We start from the raw sequence: 8,522 nt of genomic DNA, 5'->3' as shown, positions 1-8,522 counted from the left end.
AATCTAGTTGTAGTTAATGTGGGAATTGTATTAGAAATGAAAGTGGAATGAATTAGTGAAAGTTGGAGAATATAGTATGTGGCCGTGTGGTACTATGTTGGTTATGGAATATGAATTTAATCTTGTTAGTATGTAAGTGTGTTATGGTGAAATGAATGGAAAGATAATAGTCTTTGTTGTCATGGAAAAATGGTTACTAAGTTGTTGAAGGAAATTATGCAACCTTGTTATGGTTTATGTAAAAATGGAAATGAAAGTATCAAGAGGCAAATTATGACTAATGTTAATGAATTTGGAAGATGGAAATGTGTTATGAACTTGTATGTTGAAGGTTAGGAAAATTGGATAAATTGTGGCTTGATGGAAAGTTTGTATGTTTTTATATATTATGTATATCTTGTGAAAATGATATGATATGCCCCCGAATCGTGTTGTAATGACTTTGATGGGTGATGAATATGAAAATAATAAGATTGGTTTGAAAGTGTAAGGTCGGAACGAAAAGTTGGCAAATTGTGCCCTATTATGTTTTTGAGCTACTTGTCGTTATTATGAATATTGTTGTTGGGTTGTGTTGATTGTTTGGCTGTGTTTAACTTTTGGGGAGGTCATGTATACAGAGGAAATGCTGCCGAAATTTCGGTAGGCAAGTATGTGTTAAGTTTGGACTATTGAAAAGTTGAAACTAACAAATGGTAAACTTGACCATTTCTAGATTTTGGACGAAATTGGAATCGACGCCAAGTGAGCGTAAGGCGCTATCGAGGTATGTAAATCCTACCCCTTCATTCTTAGGCATGTTCTGAACATAATAGGCTCGGCCGCGAGCCTTAAGTACGACTTCGTTCCCCGGAATTCGAGATGGAAACCCGCTCCAATTCCTTCAGCGAGACTGAATCGCTTTTCTTATAATTTGTTCCTAAAGTGAACTTTTGTATGAAACCTTCCTAAACGAAGTTGGAATACTCCCAAATGAATATGGATGACCTCTTAAGGTCTATTATCAGTAATTTACGTACGTCGGGGCCCACAAGGCCCCGACACTTTTTATATGACCTAAATTGCCCTATTTCTGTCTGTTTCTCACTGGCAACATCTGGACTATTATTCTGATCATGATATGACTACTTTTTATATAAATTTTACAAAATGGCTTTGACATCTGAAAATCTGATTCTGGTAATAATCTGTCGTGCCTTCCCAAGCAGGATATAGGCATTTGGATACAAGTATTTTGCATATGGATATTTTGACAAAATTATTTTGACATAAGTACTCCGATACAAGGAATTTGACGTAAACATTTTGATAGAAGTATTCGGATATAAGTATTTTGGATATGAGAATCCTGACATAAGTATTCTGATATAACTACTCTGATATAAGTATTTTGATATAAGTATTCTGACCTAAGCATTCTGACATACGTATTCTGATATGAGTACTCCGACATAAGTATTTTAATATAAGCATTCTGATATGGGTAATCTGTTATGAATATTCGGATAACACGTTCGATTATTCTATCGAGTCTGATTATATGTGCATTTGGTTTCTCACTACTCTGGTCGTGCATGTGTCATGATCTCTTTCACCGGGTCCCGGGCCGGTTTATATCGTGCGGATGGGCCGCCGAGTCCCTTGTCGGGGGCCGGGTCCCATGTATGAATTCCGAAGTATGATGTGTCCAGTTCCGGGGTACTGTGGTATATGTCGTCCCCGGTTACCGTGTATATGTTACGAAGTATGATGTGTCCGGTTTCCCGGCGTGTGATCTGTCCCCGGGGTTACCGTGGTTATGATATGATGTGTTATGTGACAGAGATGTTCGAAGATGTGAAATCTTCTGAAATATGATATGATGTGGCGCCAAAGGCAGGAGTGGCGACCACGTTCTTGTGCCCTATTATGATTCTGTCTGTCTGATTGGATTCTGATTCTGTCTGTCCGTATGGATTATGATTCTGTCTGTCCGTCTGGACTATGATTCTGTCCGGTATCCTTCCGTCTGTCTGTCTGGACTACGACTCTGTTCGGTATATCTCTGTCTGTTCGTTGGATTACGATTCCGTTTGCTATATTTCTGTGTTTCCGGTTCAGACTATGATTATGTTTGTTATGTTTATGCTTTACATACTCGGTACATTTTTCGTACTGACCCCCGGTTCTTCGGGGGCTGCGTTACATGCCCGCAGGTACAGACGCACCTGAAGATACGCCGCGAGTCTAGGGCTCAGATTCTGCTATTTTGAAGAGCTCCTTTGGTCCAGAGCGTGTACTTTTGGTATATATCTTCTGTCTTCTGTATATTCTGTATGTATGGAAACTCCGGGTACGGCGGGGCCCTGTCCCGTCATCTGATTCTATATGTCTGTTAGAGGCCTGTAGACATGTATGTGGGTTACGTGTTTCATCTGTTTAGGTAAGTACGAACGATTTTGTGACTATGTCTGTATGTTAGCCTCATCGGCTTGTCTGTAAATTTCTGTAGGTTCAGGTATGTATATGTTCGCGCGCGCCGCATCTGTATCGGCCTGATTCTGTACACATCTGTTTGAAAAAAAAAATTGTATGGTACGAAATTCTGTTAAGTAGGTACGTATGGGTATCCAGTTAGGATACCAGTCGCGGCCCACGGGGTTGGGTCGTGACAGAAGTGGTATCAGAGCGGTTAGTCCTCGGTATGTCTACAGGCCGTGTCTAGCAGAGTCTTGTTTATCGGTGTGTTGTGCACCACATCTATAAACAGGAGGCTACAGGGCATCTAGGATGTTACCCCTCTTTGGATCTTAGATCGTGCGATAGAACTGTATTAGTAGGATGATCCTCTCCTAACGATTTGTTATGTTTTCAGCGATGCCTCCAAAGAAGGCAACAGCCGCCCAGAAGGGCAAGTCTACAGCGGCAGGTGAGACCAGCCGAGCTCAGGTAACTACTAGGGCTCGTGCCCAGATTGAGCCAAATGTTATGCCTTCGACGGCTAGTTCTGTTACGCCACCAGTATCGGAGGGACTTGGAGCAGCCACAGCTGCAGCACAGGGGGCGGCTCCACCGCGAGCTCCCAGGGTTCCAGTGCTCGAGCCTCCAGCTCCACAGCCAGGGGCGGAGGACAGGGCTATGCGAGATGCGGTTCAGTTATTGACCACACTGATGACGGAGCAGGTTTGTAGGCATGGATTTGGGGGTGGTCGTTCGGACAGATATGAGAGCTCCAGGGCTCGTGAGTTCTTGACATGTAATCCTCCAGAATTCTCCGGGACAAAACCCGAAGAGGACCCCCAGGAGTTTATTAGAAAAATGGAGAGCACGATACGGTTGATTAAGGCTTCGCCGACTCAGTCCGTTGAGTTGGCTTCGTATCAGTTATATGAGGTAGCAGTGAACTGGTATGAGTCCTGGCAGCTATCCAGGGGTGACGACGCTTCCCCAGCAGTATGGGCCGAGTTTACTAAGGCCTTTCTTGATCATTTTCTACCTCCAGAGCTACGGAGAGCCACGGTTGATCGATTCTTGCATCTGAAACAGAACGGTAGAAGTGTTCGAGAGTATAGCCTAGAGTTCGACTCGTTGGCTAGGTATGCACCCGCTATAGTAGCCGAGATGGCCGATAGGGTGCACCGGTATGTGATGGGGCTAGACCCTTGTTTGATCGATGGGTGCTTGGCGATGGCTTCTCAGCCAGGGATGCATGTTGCCCGGGTGCAGGCATACGCCCAGGGCATGGAGGACCGGCGTAGGGAACGTCGGCCTGATAAGGGCCATGACGGGAGCCGGCCTAAGAGAGCCAGATCAGCCAGGTACTCAGGGGGGTTTCAGAGTGAGTTTTCTCAGCGGCAGGGTAACAGGTATTCGTCCCAGCCAGCACACAGTACGCCCCCACAGTTCTCGGGACAGGACTCCATGGCTTCGAGTTCGCGAGTAAATAGGAGTTTCAGTCAGATGGGGCCACCCATACCTCGGTGTCCTTATTGCAGGAGGCATCACCCTGGTGAGTGTTATCGTGCCACTGGTGCCTGCTTTTCTTGTGGCCAACAAGGCCATTCGATGAGAGAGTGTCCGTATAGGGGTGGTCCAGGTGGTTCAGCCCAGCTTACCGGGTCAGTTGCTGGCTCGTCTTCTCCTTCGGCAGCCATATGCCCCACAGGGCGAGGAGCACCAGCACCAGCGCCAGCACCAGCGAGTCGTGGCCGAGGTCGAGGTGCAGCGGTCCTTGGAACCGCGTATTTGCTTTGACCGGCCGGCAGGACCCAGGAGCGTCTTCAAGTGCACACCCAGGTATGCTAGCGATTCTTTCTTGAGGGATATGTGTATGGACAAGTCTGTATTTTATTACATTACGTGATTTTATACTTCTGGGTATTAGTAATCGTAAGGTAATTGTCAACTTGGTAGACACCGAGAATTCGGAAGGGCGATATGGTAATTGTATGGTTTTGCCCGGGGTGGGACCCACTATGAGAATTTTCCAAAAATTTATTAAGACCCCGATCTGCCCTGAATTATGTGACAAAGGTCGTGCGGGGCTGTCGACGAAATTATACCAGCCCTAACGCGTCAAAATGCATGAAAGTTTTGAGGTTAAGCGTGCTAGGGCCAGGGCAATTCTGGGATAGGTGACCCCCTGGGAAGTATACCCAATTTTCGTAAATACTGCTATAAGAGGTAAATGGGGACTCTGGGATGACCTAAAGGAAAGAAAATGAGTACGGATATTAGAAAGAGGCGACAAGCGGCACATAAAACTATTTGTGTGCAAACTTGGGGAACGGACCGGTAAATGAGTAACGAAGCGTCGACAAGGGAAATTTTCGTAAATCGCTAAAGCATTAGTGGAAACGGTCTGATTCTAATTAAAATTCTATCTGCTATACTTCTACGCCCCTGATCTTGACAAGACTCTGCCTATTATGCCTCTGTATTTCCGAATCTGATCACGTTCTGTCTGATATAACTCTGTATGTCTGACTCTGATTTCGAATCTGTTCGATACATCTCTGTATGTGTGATTCTGATTACGAATCCTTCTGATACATCTCTGTACGTCTGACTCTGATCTCGGATCTGTCTGAGACCCTCCCATACATCTGACTTTGACTACGAATCCGTTTGTTATAGTTTAGCACGTTTGCCTCCGATTACGAATCAGTCCGATATGCTCCTGTGCGTCCGATCCCAGTTCTGAATCTGTTTGGTATGACGTGGAATCACGATAATATGGTAAGGAATCGAGGAGTGCAACAAGAAATAGTATTGACTATGATGTCTGGAAAGTATTCGTCTGTTACGAGAATATAGTTTACGGTCCGATGATTATGTGGGGTATGAGAAAATACATTATGAAAGCATATGAATCAGTGACGTGAAGAATTACCCCATCATGTTGGTGAAGAAGCCATGTCGGAAAGTCAACAAAGAACAATTATAAAAATAACCCTCCCGAAGTAGTATGACGCCCCATGAGGTTAATTTAACATTCGAGGACGAATGTTCTAAAGGGGGGGAGGATGTTACATCCGACATTTTTGCTTATTCGAAAAAATTCGAAACAATTTGGCTTGTAGTGGACAAGGCCACGTTTGGACCTTGCTTGGTACGAATGTGTCGGTTATGAATATGTTGGTGTGGAATTACGAAAGGAGGCCAAGGGCAAAATTGGAAATTTTGAAAACTTGTTCCATGAATTACAAAAATTTAGTCAAGTGGACTAAAAAAAAAAATAGAAAGTGAGGCCCAATTGGGAGAGGCCCGACCGGCCACTTATGGCCCTAGTCCATGGAAATTAATTAATTTCCATGTGATATAATATATGCATCCCTATCCATAGAAGTTTCAAGAAAACACAAAGCAAGAACAAAAGAAAAAGAAAGGAGAGGATTCGGGTGAGAAAGAAAGAAAAGAAAGAAAAAGAAAAAAAATTCTTGAAGCCTAATCCTTGGTTCAAAAATTTAATTCTTGTGAGATTAGTACTAAGCTCAAGGTCCTCTACAAAGTGATATAAGTATTTTGGCAAGAAAGCAATTTTAACCTCCAAGTGAAGAACTTGAAGAAAGGTAAGGATTTTATGCTTTTGTTGTGTTATGGAAGGTATATGTTGGTTGTAGTGTGTGTAAATGAGTGAAAATCATGAAAATTTTGTGTGTTGGGATTGGATGTGTGTTGGCCGTATATATATGCTTGTATTGCATGTCAATGGTGACTTGAATTCATGTTGAAATCTAGTTGTAGTTAATGTGGGAATTGTATTAGAAATGAAAGTGGAATAAATTAGTGAAAGTTGGAGAATATAGTATGTGGCCGTGTGGTACTATGTTGGTTATGGAATATGAATTTAATCTTGTTAGTATGTAAGTGTGTTATGGTGAAATGAATGGAAAGATAATAGTCTTTGTTGTCATGGAAAAATGGTTACTAAGTTGTTGAAGGAAATTATGCAACCTTGTTATGGTTTATGTAAAAATGGAAATGAAAGTATCAAGAGGCAAATTATGACTAATGTTGATGAATTTGGAAGATGGAAATGTGTTATGAACTTGTATGTTGAAGGTTAGGAAAATTGGATAAATTGTGGCTTGATGGAAAGTTTGTATGTTTGTATATCTTATGTATATCTTGTGAAAATGATATGATATGCCCCCGAATCGTGTTGTAATGACTTTGATGGGTGATGAATATGAAAATAATAAGATTGGTTTGAAAGTGTAAGGTCGGAACGGAAAGTTGGCAAATTGTGCCCTATTATGTATTTTGAGCTACTTGTCGTTATTATGAATATTGTTGTTGGGTTGTGTTGATTGTTTGGCTGTGTTTAACTTTTGGGGAGGTCATGTATATAAAGGAAATGCTGCCGAAATTTCGGTAGGCAAGTATGTGTTAAGTTTGGACTATTGAAAAGTTGAAACTAACAAATGGTAAACTTGACCATTTCTAGATTTTGGACGAAATTGGAATCGACGCCAAGCGAGCGTAAGGCGCTATCGAGGTATGTAAAGCCTACCCTTTCATTCTTAGGCATGTTCTGAACATAATAGGCTCGGCCGCGAGCCTTAAGTACGACTTCGTTCCCCGGAATTCGAGATGGAAACCCGCTCCAATTCCTTCAGCGAGACTGAATCACTTTTCTTATAATTTGTCCCTAAAGTGAACTTTTGTATGAAACCTTCCTAAACGAAGTCGGAATACTCCCAAATGATTATGGATGACCTCTTAAGGTCTATTATCAGTAATTTACGTATGTCGGGGCCCACAAGGCCCCGACACTTTTTATATGACCTAAATTGCCCTATCTCTGTCCGTTTCTCACAGGCAACATCTGGACTATTATTCTGATCATGATATGACTACTTTTTATATAAATTTTACAAAATGGCTTTGACATCTGAAAATCTGATTCTGGTAATAATCTGTCGTGCCTTCCCAAGCAGGATATAGGCATTTGGATACAAGTATTTTGCATATGGATATTTTGACAAAAGTATTTTGACATAAGTACTCCGATACAAGGAATTTGATGCAAACATTTTGATAGAAGTATTCGGATATAAGTATTTGGGATATGAGAATCCTGACATAAGTATTCTGATATAACTACTCTGATATAAGTATTTTGATATAAGTATTCTGACCTAAGCATTCTGACATACGTATTCTGATATGAGTACTCCGACATAAGTATTTTAATATAAGCATTCTGATATGGGTAATCTGTTATGAATATTCGGATAGCACGTTCGATTATTCTATCGAGTCTGATTATATGTGCATTTGGTTTCTCACTACTCTGCTCGTGCATGTGTCATGATCTCTTTCACCGGGTCCCGGGCCGGTTTATATCATGCGGATGGGCCGCCGAGTCCCTTGTCGGGGGCCGGGTCCCATGTATGAATTCAGAAGTATGATGTGTCCGGTTCCGGGGTACTGTGGTATATGTCGTCCCCGGTTACCGTCTATATGTTACGAAGTATGATGTGTCCGGTTTCCCGGCGTGTGATCTGTCCCCGGGGTTACCGTGGTTATGATATGATGTGTTATGTGATGGAGATGTTCGAAGATGTGAAATCTTCTGAAATATGATATGATGTGGCGCCAAAGGCAGGAGTGGCGACCACGTTCTTGTGCCCTATTATGATTCTGTCTGTCTGATTGGATTTTGATTCTGTCTGTCCGTATGGATTATGATTCTGTCTGTCCGTCTGGACTATGATTCTGTCCGGTATCCTTCCGTCTGTTTGTCTGGACTACGACTCTGTCTGGTATATCTCTGTTTGTTCGTTGGATTACGATTCCGTTTGCTATATTTCTGTGTTTCTGGTTCAGACTATGATTATGTTTGTTATGTTTCTGCTTTACATACTCGGTACATTTTTCGTACTGACCCCCGGTTCTTCGGGGGCTGCGTTACATGCCCGCAGGTACAGACGCACCTGAAGATACGCCGCCAGTCTAGGGCTTAGATTCTGCTATTTTGAAGAGCTCCTTTGGTCCGGAGCGTGTACTATTGGTATATATCTTCTGTCTTCTGTATA

This window comes from Lycium barbarum, chromosome 12 (assembly GCF_019175385.1).
Source record: "Lycium barbarum isolate Lr01 chromosome 12, ASM1917538v2, whole genome shotgun sequence".
Classification (NCBI taxonomy): domain Eukaryota; kingdom Viridiplantae; phylum Streptophyta; class Magnoliopsida; order Solanales; family Solanaceae; genus Lycium; species Lycium barbarum.
The sequence above is the reverse complement of the archived record's forward strand: the minus strand, read 5'-3'. Positions refer to the sequence as shown.